Source organism: Meriones unguiculatus, chromosome 2 (assembly GCF_030254825.1).
Source record: "Meriones unguiculatus strain TT.TT164.6M chromosome 2, Bangor_MerUng_6.1, whole genome shotgun sequence".
NCBI classification, from domain to species: Eukaryota; Metazoa; Chordata; class Mammalia; order Rodentia; family Muridae; genus Meriones; species Meriones unguiculatus.
Window position 1 is genome coordinate 13,782,525 of NC_083350.1, and position 13,793 is coordinate 13,796,317.

At 49.3% G+C, this 13,793-nt stretch overlaps 1 protein-coding gene across 1 annotated transcript in view; it reads right to left on the reverse strand.

Moving 5' to 3' along the window:
- Positions 1-13,793, reverse strand: part of Zbtb7c (zinc finger and BTB domain containing 7C) — a 317,429-nt gene that overhangs the window by 230,604 nt on the left and 73,032 nt on the right. The window lies entirely within an intron of this gene.

Genomic DNA, 13,793 nt, shown 5'->3' on the forward strand with positions numbered 1-13,793 from the left:
CACCTGGCGCTGTACTCAGACCCTTGTTTCACTGGCTGCTGCCACATTGGAGCAGTGCTGTACCCATTAAGTACCTGTGGCTAGTCTGCCCAGAGATGCTATCTATCCGTGCAGCCAGAAGGGGAACAGTCAGTCCCTGATCCTAGCTTTCCTCCCCGAGTTCCAACCATTCCCTGGGGCCTTTGTTATAGCCTCCACATGCCCACCATGCTGGAGTCTAGGGGGACTTTTAATCAGGCTTCTATGTCTCTCGTTGACAGCCCTAATAGAAATGAAGAAACCACTGCTGCCAGAGTCCCATCCCCAGGGGCTTCTGGGATGGGTCTGTGGACCAGGCTGGCAGTGAAGTTTGTTTAAAGACCCCAATTGATTCTAATGTGCAAGCAGGCCTGAGGACCACAACTCAGGTGCCTGCTCTAGGGCCCTGTCCCTGCCGGTTGCGGTGCATGCCTCTCAAGCCTCTCTTTGGCCTCTCGCTCTCCCAAGCAAAGCTCTGAGTGCAGTATCTTCCACCCAAGGGCAGCCTGTCTTCAGGGTCTGTTAGTGCTAGCTGAGCTAACTACAGGTGGAATGTGCAGGGTATGTGCCGCCTAACCCACACCATAGGCTTGGACCCAGACTTCCTGCAGAACCAAGCTCCAGGCTTAGAGACAGGTTTAGATACCTAGTACCTGCTGCTTCCAGAGACCCCCAGAAAAGCCCAGAGGCTCAGCCTCACTTAATCAAGGCTAGACTGGGCTGGCTCCCGGCCCCAGCTCCTCCCCACTCCTGCTCCTTTAGGACTGACTTGGAATGCATTTTTATTAGACATTCTTCTAGGTGAAAATGGTGCTGGGCTGGGGGCAGAGAAGCTGGATGGAGTGTGATTTACACCTACCTAACGTCCTCACACCTCCCAAGGGCGGCTCATTGGAAGATCCGCTGCAGCTGGGCTGCACACACACACACACACACACACACACACACACACACTCCGTTCTGGCCTTGTGAAGAGCAACACCTCTGTTTCTGCAGCCCACCTCCATCTTTAAAGGGTCCCGGGACCAGGAGTGGGTGAGGCAGACTGGAGCCAAAGATGCCACTCAAAGGAATGCTCCTTGCATTCTTCCCCCCAACCCCCATGTCTGCTCCCCAGGACCCTCCTGCCCTCCCTTGGTCAGTTTCCAGTGGATTTTATTTACCTGAGGCCCCCTCTAAGCCCTAGGCAAGGCTGCTCATTCGACCCTGATGGCAGTTTGTGTGCCGTGAGGGAGGAGGACAAAGGCTGTGTCCGTGCTGAGAGCTCAGAGGGTGGCAAGGACGGAAGAGCAGGTTCTACATGGCTGTGTCAGGAAGCCCACCCTCTCTGACTCAGTGTCATCGCCCCCATTACTGGCTCTCAGAGCTGGTGCGGTGCTAAACACTTTGCTTGGATTTACTTCTTCAGTCCTCATGGTGTTCCTCTAGAGAACACTATCAGTTCTAGGAAGAACTGATCCTATTTCACAGATGGGGAAGCAGGCTTGAAGAAGGTAGGCAGATTGCTCAGGATCACTTAGCAGAAAGAAGCAAGCTGGCCCCAGAGCCCACGGACTAACCTACAGGGTCTGTTCTCCCTCCCCAAAGGTCAGGGGCCTCCTCCAAAGCCCTGTACAGTCCCATGAGTTTGCCATTCTTCCTGTGTTGCCAGGACTATTCACTGGAGGCACTGTATTCCCTGCTCCTTGGGACACAGCTTGTTCATACTTGCTTCTTTCAGTGAATTTTCTCCTGCCACATTCAGGCTGGGTAATGGGACCCTGGAGTTCAGCTGTCAAAGGGACATTGGGTTTGCATTCTGGTGAGGGGAAGTCAGTAAACAGCCTTTGAGATATTTATTAAAAGCCAGAATGCTGTGGCCTGTATGTCTGTGTCCCCTCAAAATTCATAAACTGAAATGGTAACTCCTAAGTGAGGGTGAGGTATTAGGTACTGGGGTTGATCATGTCATGAGGGCAGAGCCCTGTGCAAAGGATAAGTGCCCTCACATGACACTCCAGGGAACTGCCTGGAGGGAATCAGGTGGGGTACGGCCAGAAGGGTCTGCCTGTGGAGGCGGTGGCCAGCCAATGTGCTGGCTCCTTGACCTTGGCCTTCTCACCCTTCAGACCATGGTCAGAGTTTCTGTGGTTTGTGAGGCAGCGGTACGTCTAATGTGATGAGACTTCCAGGATATACACAGACAAGGAAATAAAGTAAGCTTCGATGTGGAGTATGCAGGAGGCTGTTTGGCTTTTTGGTTTTGTTTGGTTGATTGGTTTTGGTTTTGGTTTTGGGGTCTGGTCTCTCTGTGTGTAACCCTGGCTGGCAAGGGACTCATCATATAAATGAGGCTAGCCTGGACCCTGCAGGAATCCTCTTGCCTTGCCTCTCATGTGCTAGGTGTGAGCTACAGGCCTGGCTCGGTAGTAGTAGGTTATGTTATACATGATGGAGTAGAAACTAGAAACACACACACATTCAAATCTCCATGTTTCAGTGACCACCCATGTGTGATGGGCATGGGTGGCATTCTCCACTTCTGTCTAAAGGTCTTGTGCTTCCGTGGGGAAAGCACACTGCACCCGGTTTTCCGGATAAAGATGCGATAAGGAGGCCTGCCGGGTGACTGGGGGGAAAGGTGGCAATATGGACGCCATGAAGACATGAGGACTGAAAGTAGCGCAGGCTCCAGGAGTGCTTGCTGAGTGGAGGGTTCAGAGAGTGGGGTGGTTGCAGCTGGAGTGGCCTTGCTGTTCACAGTGAGAGTCCGTTCCAGGCTGCATGACAGTGCAGAGTTCCCGATGAGCGCAGAGCGCTTGCAGGATGCCGCGCAGGACAGCGTGGGAGCTGCAGGACTGGTTGCTTTACTGGCTGATTGATCATCTACTAATGGACCAGGACAAAACTCACTTGTAAAGGTCCCCGATAGACTCAAGACAGTCCCTGCACAGGAACAGGCTCGTAGCAGCAAAGGCATGGGCCCCAGTCCTAAGCTGTTATCACAACTACCACATGGCACCTGACAAGATCACAGCCAAAGGTGGAGCTGGGGCACCTGTGATACGCTTTAAATGGGCTCCAGTGGTGGTTGGCCACTGTGTTGGTTCTTATTCATGCAGAAGCTAAATCACAGGGCTAACGTGAAGTGTGTGTGAAATATCCCTTTTTTTGTGCACTGGTGAGGAAGGGCTTCACAGTCTTCAGCCAAATGGATGTGATCACCTGTGAGGAGTGTGTGTACAGCCGAGGTCTGAGCAGACAGCACTCTGCCACCCAGGTGCCAGGACACACAGGCAGGGCCCAGGTGGAGACAGGGACATCAGGTTATCACTCACTTAACTGATTTCTAGATAATGTATACTCTGCCTGCTTCTCCCAAGGACTTAGGCTGCTTTGTAATTAAATGTATACAAGCAAAATAGTTCAGATGAAACAAGTAACTTTTTAGTAGCAAAAAGAAAAGAAAACTGGACATGACCAACAGACTCAATACATGCAGTCTGTGATGGGTGGAATACTACACAGAAGGCCTAAAGAAGGAGATTCTCTAGACGTACAGTGAAGGAAATAAAACCAAGGTGCTCTATTGAGTATTCCGTAGGCTATGTTCTATATGGGAAAACTAGGAATAAGCATTCAGATTTCCACATTCTAACAGCACAGGAAGAGCAAGAGGCAGAAGGCACAATGCAGCACCAATGGCAACCTACAGCAGCTGCAGCAGGGATGAGGAGAAATGAGACAGGTTTGGAAATGCCTCCATACCTTTAGGCAAAATGCAGCGTTTGGATGTGTGGTTGTTTAAAACATGGTCTTACCACCTACTTTATTTCTTAGCATAACTATGGCTCTTCTGTTAACACCTGCTGTAGCCTTTAGCATATCAGAAGCCATTTTGCCTCCAAGTTTCCATTTTTATTATGTCTCTATGCTTTCATTTCTCAAAGTTTGTATACTTTGTTACCTGGACACTCTATGAAGTCTTCCACCTGCAGAACCAATTAAATTAAAGGTTAGTTAGAAATGCTTTGTCTAGCTAGTCAAAATGATGCAATGTTGCTTCCTACTTGGATACTTGGTTGCGTTTTTGTTACCTTGTTGTTACCTAGTTTCAGTTTGTTTCCTACAACTGGTTATTGGTTTTGTTACCTGATTGATACTTGGTTACATTTGTTTCTTTGTTTTTGTTTTGGTACTTAAAAAAAAAAAAAAAAACGGTTTTAGGAGCACACCAATGTCATAATCTGGCTCCCTAGTCCAGATTATGGCTCTGACTGGTCAGTTTCTGTTTAGCGTTCAATAAACCACTGTTGATTTGAAAAAAATAAAAATTAAAAAAAAAAACCAACACATGGTTTTACTATGTGGCCCCAGCTGGCCTCAAGCTCACCACCCTCCAGCTTCCTCCTTCCCAGTGCTGGGATCACACATGCTCTGGCGGGCCTGACCCAGCCTTTTGATTTTGAACTCTAATTCAATTGTTCATAAGAGGAGATGGGAAATTACTGCAGATGGAAAGCCAAGTCTTTCTCCTTTCTGCCTTCTTGGGAGAATGAACATTAACAGTGTCCTGCCAGGGAACTCACCCTCACGTTGGTGCAGAAAGAAGCTAGTGACCACAGGGAGTGGGGGATGGGGTGCTGTCCTGTGCTCAGCCTAGCCATGGTCACCTGCCCTCCCCTGCCCCACTCTGGAGGGGACCAGGGAAGCTCACCGGTCTGGGGCCCACATGGCTTCAGACCTGTGGTTCTCTACAGGGCTGTGCCCACATCTGCTCGTGACCACATCTGGCTTGCCCAGCTCTTGGCACCAGCTCGAGGAACACCCAAATCACACTGGGCATGTGTTTACATTCTCAGAGCCCAGCTGCCCACTCCATTCTACCCCGTGCTTCTCTGCTGAGGCCTCCTCGCTGCGTTCCCAGTCTCCATCTGGCTTTGGCATGGCACCAAGTGTGCATACCTGCTCCGCACTGTGGCTGCCGGGGAAGGCTCTGGAGAGGTGAGAGAGAGTGGATGGCTTCTCCAAAGGTCAGAGGTGCCCCCCCCCTTCCCCGAGCCTCGTCTCTGATCCTCTGGGGTAGGAGAGGAGCCAAACGGCAAATCTTAGAACATAATATATCACCCAGATGTCCATCAGAGAACTAAATTAATTCTACCCTATTAATAAATCATACCCACATTATAGAAAGCCTTATCATAAAGAATTAAGTATGGTGTGTAAGCAGTTTTAAAAATAAGTGTTAAGCAGAAACACAAGATAGGAAATACAGTAGATAGCTAGATCTCAGTATACTTACTATGGAGGTAATTTCTAGACCCAGGATACAAGCAGACACCAAACAGATTCCTATGGACAATAATAAAATAGTAACCCCCAAATCACCTTTGTTGATTGCAAAGGGACCCAAGTTCCTTCACTCAGTTGAGTATCACTATATAGTTTTATATGTATGCATGTATATGTGTATGTATGTATGTATGTATGTATGCAAGTTACTTTCGCACCTGGAGCAAAGAGCTCCCTGGCTGACTGCAGGCTTTCTACACACTGTTGGGTTGGTCCTCAGTCAGAGGCTCAATGGAAACTCCTCTTTCAACCCGTATGAGAGGACCTGCAGCCCAGGGGAACCTGGGACCTCCTTCCTTAGCATCCTACAGTGAGTAGGGTTAAGAACTCTTCTCTAGAGCCTCAGTCCTGTGTTTTTAACCTTACTCTTGGGGCCTTAGAAGGATCATAATGTCGCATTTCTTTTCCTCGGGGTCCATGAAGGGTTAAATGGAAGAGTGTTGGAGAGAGACTGTTAGGTAAGGGAACAAGGGAGGGAGGGGATGTCTTAGTTCGGGTTTCTATTTGGGAGAAAAGGATTTGTTTGAGCTTAGAGTCTACACGAAGGGATGTCAGAGCAGGAACCTGGAGGCAGAAACTGAAGGAGAAACTATGGAGAAGGCAGGCTGCTTACCAGCCTGCTCATGGGCCAATCTGGTGGGGGCATTTTCTCAGTTGAGGCTCCCTCTTTCTAAATGACTCTAGCATGTGTCAAGTTGATGGAAAATTAGCCAGCATGGGGAGAGAGAAAGGGAGAAAGGGAGGAAAGAAGGGATGGGGGCGAGGGGAGAAAGGACAGAGAAAAGTGAAAGACAACGCAAGCAGTAGACCTGGCACCCCAGGCCTCAGGCCAACTGCCAAGTCAACACTATTACTTCCTTCCTGAGCTCAACCACTGGCTGATGGAAGACTCCAGACAGGCATTCACTTAGAGATGAACCACTGACTGTAGTCACAGCCTACCCAGAGCGAGTGCTGAGTCACAAATCTCATTGCAGTGAGTGGGTCAGTGCATGGCTGGTGTCACTCCCAGCTGGTGTCACTCACCCAAGGTGTAGGGAGACCCCTGACTCCAAAGGTAGCAGGGAATCAAATAAACAAACAAACAAACAAACAAAATCGCCCTGTCTCCCTGAAGACCGCCAGGAAGGCTGCACATAAATCAATTAACAATTAACGATAATCAAGTTAACAATATTTGTTAATCACTCCACCTCCTGTAGGATCCTCTGTGTTCTGTTGGTGTCTTTAACCTTTATTTTTTGACTTGGTTATGCTACTTGCTCAGTGGAAAAGCAAAGCAAGACTCTAGCTCTTTCATACTACACTGGGGACGTGGCAGGGCTGCTAGACCAGTAACATAGTTGCTAATGTCTCACCCACCTGCCCAAGGTTAGGCAAGACACATTTTTGCTACTCTGAGCTTTTGTCTTCTAGCTGAAGTTCCTGGGGGAAGGTGCATAAGTGAACCTACATGCAGCTGCCGTCTAATGTTCGACCAATTCTTCACACTCCTTGAAGAGCCTGAGTGTGCACTGTCCATTAAACCATCTCTTCATAGTCAAAGGGTGTCAGCTCCTTCTAGTTCCCAGGGAAGGAAACTGAGGCTTGAGCAAGGTTGTGTCTCTTGGTGGCAGAGATGGAAGAAGCAAGAACTGAATGTTGTTGAGGGCCCTGAAACCAAGAGCCTCATCAGCAGGAAGGAGACACTGTCCCCCATATCACACTTGAGAATACACATGTTCTCTGATTTCAGACAGGTTGACAACGGGCTCTAACTTTGGGCCAAGTGCTGTGAAAGTCTCATCTGAAAACATCAGTACAAACAACAGTTCCCACCTCATGAGCTAAGCTATGTCCATCCAGGACTACCGAGGACAAGGCATGAGTCCAGCAGACCTGTAGATCCAGGCACAGGCCAAGACACTGGATACACCTTGTTGCCTTACTCCCCGACCCCTGGCATGGCTTTTTCCACAGCCTTTGCTTTCATTTCTTCTGTACAAATGAAAGGACAGCATGGGCTTGGAAACCGCCAGTGCGAGTGACTCTATAAACCAGGAAAGCCAATACATAAGCAGCTTTCTGCACCAGGTGCCTCTCCTCCTTTCATCTCCAACTAAGCCAATGCTACCCCCTCCCTGGTGACTTTTGTCTTTGAGTGGCACTTGCACTTAAGGAATGTTGGTGTGATGATGGTGGGTGTCCAAGTCACACTACTTTGCTCTGTGTCCATGCTTTAAAGAGAGGAGAGGAGTGAGGATACTTAGCCCTAGACCAATCTCGGGAAACTGGTGGAGAAGGGTGAAAGGAAAAAGATTGAAGAGGTGGAAGGGCCAGCAGAGGACTGTCAGCCCTGGTCTGCACAGGAAAGCCTTGGGCACCAGGTCCTCTGCTGCAGGAATACGCACAACGTGTATAAACGTGGTGGGTGGTATTGAGGCAAGAGGCAGGGGTGGCTCTGCAATGGTGTGTGACTCCCAGTCAGTGTCACCCCTCCAACTGGCCATCACAGACCAGTCATCATCACCCTCAAAGTGGCCATCACAGACTACCCTAGCTAAGAGCAATACCAACTTGCTCTGAATCTGGACCACTCATTTTTCCACATCATAGTGGCATTCCAGATCCACTGCTGATTCTGATTTCAGCCCCAACTCCATGATAAGTTATCCCAAAGCAGGGCATTTATCCTCCTGCCTCCATATGGTAATGTGTGGCACCCGCTGACTACCTTCCTCTGGGTCGTGTTGGATGGCTCCCTGTACTCAATCAGAGCTAGACAGTATGAGCATGCAAGCTAATGCGTGCAGACTGAAGAGTCTGTGGGATTGGCACCATATCTACTCAACACTTAACCATTGATCCTAGGCTTCGTACTATGCAAAGCCACTAGACATTCTTGTGAGGTATAGGCAGGTGATCTGAAACCCATTTTATGGATGGGAAGCCTGAGGTCCAGAAAGCCCGAGAGACTACTGTTCAGTAGCTGTTGATGTACAGAAAAGCTCTGGTCCTTGATGGGACATATTTCTGATTATTTCCCTTTCTTTCTTTCTTTCTTTCTTTCTTTCTTTCTTTCTTTCTTTCTTGATTTGTTTACCTTGGTGGCGCTGCTGCCCCTTTCTCGTGGTATCTGCCTACCCAATTTTCAGCAAAGCTGACAGTGGCCCATGGGTTTGGAGCATAAGAGACAATTCATTTTGACCAACTGGTTTTCCCCTAGGGTCTTCAAAGACTAGCACGATCTAGGATTCTGTTCTGGAAACATCTCTGACACAGAATCAGCCCTTCCTGATGATTTCACGGAAGCTTTCCTGTACCACCCAGCTCCACAGTTCCATCGGCCTGACTCCTGACTGCCAGGAGACCTGTGCTCCCTGCAAGCTTGGCCCTCCCCAGGAGTCCGTGGGAGGGCGTCCAGGCCGAAGCCCCTGGGATCTCCTTCCCACTTCTCAGGAGACAAGTCAGAATCTCAAGGAGAACAACACAGGGCTGAACATGATAAATATGCATCCAAAAAATTTTAAAAACCAAATCGCACAAATCAAGCTTATTCTGAGAGGCTCACATTGAGGGGGTCTCTAGAGCGCCAATCAGCATAATTAAATAGCAAGGTCTCTCTGGAACTGATTGTGCATTGCCTGTTTTTTCCCCTCATCTGAGGGCCATTTTACTGAGATGATTTTAAGCTAATAAGAACCCCCAAATTAGAAACTAATTAAGGAGATGGAAAATACAAATGTTTTTGTTTTTAGTTGGGCACTATTTTTATCAGGAGTACCATGAAAAATTAAAATTGTTAAGTACATGTATGAAGGTTGTCAGTCAAGGGCAATGCGGCTTTCTGCCTCCCCTGTTGCAAAATTTGAGGTGACACATGGGTGGCTGCTCCCTGTGGGCCCCCAGGAAGCACCGCAGAGAGCAGTGCCCTGGAGACTCTGTGTGGAAAGGGACTTGCCGCAGTTCTCACTAACCCTAGGCCATGAGACCCATCACCAGGCCTCGTTCTTTCAAGATGTGGCTCGACGCGGGGTGGAATCACACTGCCCATACTTCCTCGCACTTATTAATGGTGGGGGGTGCTAGAGGGGGGGAGCTCAGAGATCCACACAGGGCCACACAGCAACCTGAGAAGAGCCAGAGCAACACTCTTGTCTGGTATGCTGGATTTTGTGACAGGACACCGCCCCTCACACACTGCCACCTGAATGTGCATACCACCTTCTGAAATAGATGGCAAGCCACAATGACACGGGTTTTAGAGGAGTCTTTTAAGACTCAGAGCATCTCAAAGGCTTAGGACCCATCAGACCCAGCAGGAAGCAGGCGCCTGCTGGGATGCAGTGGAGCCCTCTGTTCTAAAAGGACACAGATGCCACCACAGCGAACATCAGAGGCCCCTCACTCCACTACACATGGTCCAGAGAGCGAAGCTCAGGGCCAGGGGCCTGGGAAGTTTCCATTTGATTTAGGCTTTACCCTTGTTCTTGCATGGTCCATGCCCAGCAACTTTTCACTATGCCTACCTGTGTCTCCTGATTCCGTTTCCTCTACACCATGCAGGACACCAATCTGTCCCCTTCCCTCAGGCTCCAGTCCTCCCCAGGGCCACACTAGAGAGACAGGGCTCTCTCAGATCCACGGCCTCACTCTGTACAGAAGAACAGGTTGTGGACAACCAGAATAACCTGGGTAGAGAGGCCACCTAGCAGGCTAGGAAAATAAAGAAGTCATGGACACTTGCCATCACCAGTAACACACATGACTCTCCGTCCTCCAGAGCGGAGGAATTCCTTGAGAGGATCTCAGCCTGGAGGAGGAGCACCTGATAGGAGCACTCTACTGAGAGGACACTGCCCGGAGCACAACCAGAGAACAGAAGGTGAGAAAAGAGATGCCTTCTTGAAATCAGGGATATGGAATCAAGGCAGAAATTTCAGCTCAGCTCTCAGGCCAGACAGCCCTTGGAGGACCCCAGCGTCTCATAAACACCTGTGATTTCTACAACAGCCTTCTTTACACAGGGGCGTGTGTGAGTCTCAGGGAAAAGAAAAAAAAAAAAAACCCAGAAGGCAAAAATTCTTTAATGCATTCTTTGGACGGAGCCTGAGCAGAGGGGGACTTGACCTTGCAGAGTTCCAGCGACACATGTAGGACACTGTGTTAATAAAAACACAGCAATTACTGCTTTCTGCTATTGCTGGGTGCCAGGGGCAACTGCAGATGATAGTCACAGAATAATAAGTGTACCCTGTCCCCCTTTCCCAGACAGAGCAGCCATGTTCTGACAATGAGATATGGGCTTTCTTATCCTGGGGAGCTGCATCTTTCTGGCTGTGTGTGGGGGGGGGGGTACGATAGGACTGTTTCAAAGGCTGAGGTCAGGAGAGTAAGTAAGGGCTGAAGGGCAGCTGTCACGGACAGATCACTGGGTGGGACCCAAACGTAGCAGGATTGCTTGGACCCCAGGCTGGCGATAGCCTTCACTTGTATTGGGTGACCTCTGGCGACGGTGACACCCTAGGGAGGATGGACACAGGCTGCCTCCAGATAGCCACCAGGGTCTGAAGCTTCCCCATGGGCTGAGGGCTGGCCGCCCTCCCGTTTTCCCGAGTTGCGAGGTTCTCATGCACCAGGAGGGCAGAGACAGAGCTGCAGAAATGTCTGCTAGGAAGTCCGCCGACTTCATTCCATGAAGGAGCTCAGATTTGCTTCCATTTGATTAACAAAAATAAAAAGACTTATTTCTTGACACCAAGTGTCACACAGCAATCACTCGCCGTTTTCTTTAGTCTTCATGGTCACCCAGCATAATAGAAATCGTTAGTTCCATGCTCAGTGACACTCTGACCGCTTCAGAGTATTTCAGAAACTGCCTGAAGTCAGTCTCAAACTCACATGTAGCAGAGACTTGAGTCAACAATCTGGAGAGCCAGAAACCACCCTGGCTCCAGAGAACACAGGCCTCCATTGCTAACAAGTGACTTGAGATATCTCTTGCATCTAGGTAGGGTAGCTCACTCCTGGAATCTTAGGACCTGGGAGGTGGAGGCAGGAGGATCAGGAGTTTAAGGTCATCTTCTGCTACACAGTGAGGCCACCTCTTGTACAAATTTCTCTAGAGACACACTGTAGACTTTTTGTAGAAAGTTACACAGTAGCAAATTCTGTTACTGTTTGGTTCTGGATCCACCTAGCCTCCAGTTGCTCCTTGGAAAGCGCTTCTAGATTCTAAAACTGTCTTGGGAGATCCAGTTGCCACCAGACACATAGGGCAGGCCACTGAGTTCTTGAAATGTGGCCTATCCTGAGATGGGCAATTAAGTATAAAATACACCCAGTATGTCAAAGGCTCTGTGGGAGGAAAAACACATCTCCTTGGTAATTGTGTACTGATCACCTGTTGAAGTTACAGTGGTCTATACTGAGCTAAATGAAACACACTGTTAAAATCAATTACACTGGCTAATTTTTCCTTTTTTCAATATGGCTACTAACAAATTTAAAGTGACTATCATGGCTTATACCTGTAACTGGTCCCAGTCTCCAGACTTACCTGGGCTTCCGTGACCCTCCCCCTCTCCCTCTTCCCTCTTCTCCTTTCCCCCTTCCCCAACACTGATATGGGATGTAGGGAGGCAGACTCTCTAAGAATCCTGAGAATGTTCTGTCTGCTCATCATTTCTCCAAATTCCCATGCCTCTCCTGGCTCCTGTTTTTCTCAGCCCAGCTTCTGCCTCAACACTCAAGGTGTGGTTAGCAATTCTGAGTGCTAGGCACCCCTTGACCCCCCCATTCCTGCAGCCAGAGCAGCTCTGATGGCCAGGTTTGTAAATCTGTCCTCTACCAAAAGCCTCCGGTAGAGTGAACTCTCTCCAAGCCCCACCTCTACTCCATAAGAGCCCAGTAATGAAATAATTCAGTGCGCCAATCACTTACTATAGCGCCAGATGCTCAGGTAAGTATTTTGCATGCTCCATTTCACTTAGTTCTCCTGGGCCACCTGTGTAAGAGCGAGTTTTACTCATCTGAAGATAGTGTCTTGAGACACCTAAGGCCTGGATCTGGTTCTGTGCTATGACCTCGGCCCCATATGAAGCCACAGTGTCAACCTGACTGGCACAGCTAGAGTCATTTGGGAAGAGGGAGCCTCAAATGAGAAAATGCCCCCAGCAGACTGGCATGCAGGCAAGCCTGTGCGGCATTTTTCAAATTAGTGATTGAAGGGGGTGATGCCACCTCTGGGCCTGTGATCCTGGAAGTTATACAAGACAGGCTAGGCAAGCAAAGAGGAGCAGGCCAGTGAGCAGCATTCTTCCATGGCCTCTGTATCAGCTCCTGCCTCCAGGTTGCTGCTTTGACTTCCTGCCCTGACTTCCCTAGATGATAGACTGTAAATGAAATAAACCCTTTCTTCCCTGTGTTGCTTTTGGTCATGGTGGTGTATCACAGCAATAGAAACCCTACTCAAGACACATGCCTTGCTCTCTGGAGCTCTGGCTTCAGCGCCCGTAACACGAGAGGTATTATGGATGAATGTTCAGTGTCCTCTATAGGCTCAAACATTTGAAGACTTGGTCCCCAGCTGGAGGTACTGTTTTTGTGAGACTATAGGACCTTTGAGAGATGACACCCAAGCTGGCGGATGAATGTAAGGCCATAGTGGCAGGGTTTGTGGTTTATAGCCTAGCTCTGGTTCCAGCCTGCACCCTCTGCTTCCTGGTTCACACAGATAACAAGCAGCTGTTGGTGCCACAATGCCATCCTACCATGATGAACTGCATCCCCCTCAAACCGTGAGCCAGAATAAATCCTTCCTATCTTAAGCTGTTTCTGTCAGTCATTTGATCTCCATGACTGAAAAGCAACTAATACAATAAGCGCTTGGTAAATACTGGTTAATCAGCATGGTGCAGCTGTGGTCCCTGAAAACACACACTAAGAGAATCCTGGCCCATCCCTGCAGGGCAGGACCTTTGCTTCCTCCACTCAGCCTCATCTTTTCTCCCACACCCTTCGCAGGGTCAGCCCTAGCCAGACCCTAGCCCAGGCAGAAATGTGTTGATCAGCTGCTCCACCACAAGCAGAACCGTGGACCATGATGCTCAGGACTAGTAGCTCAGAGTCATGTTTAACCCAGAACCCAAGGAGCTGCCCCCCCCCACCCCAAGGCATAGCCAGTTCCCACCGCTCCAAGTACTCAAGCTCCTTTCCTTTCCACTCTCTCCAGCAGGTAGGAGCCCAGTGACACCCCCACCTGTGGCCTGTAGCCTATCCATTTCCTAGAGAGGGGTTTAGCTTGCTAAATTTCTTCAACTTAGTCTTTCTAGTTGATTTAAAGCAAGACCACCCAGAAGTCCTAATGCTCTGCTCCTCCCCAGCCCTTGGCTCTGACCAAGACCTCAACCCTAGCCTGAGCTAGATGGAATTTGCCACACCCTCTTGGGTCTCCTGCTGCTAAC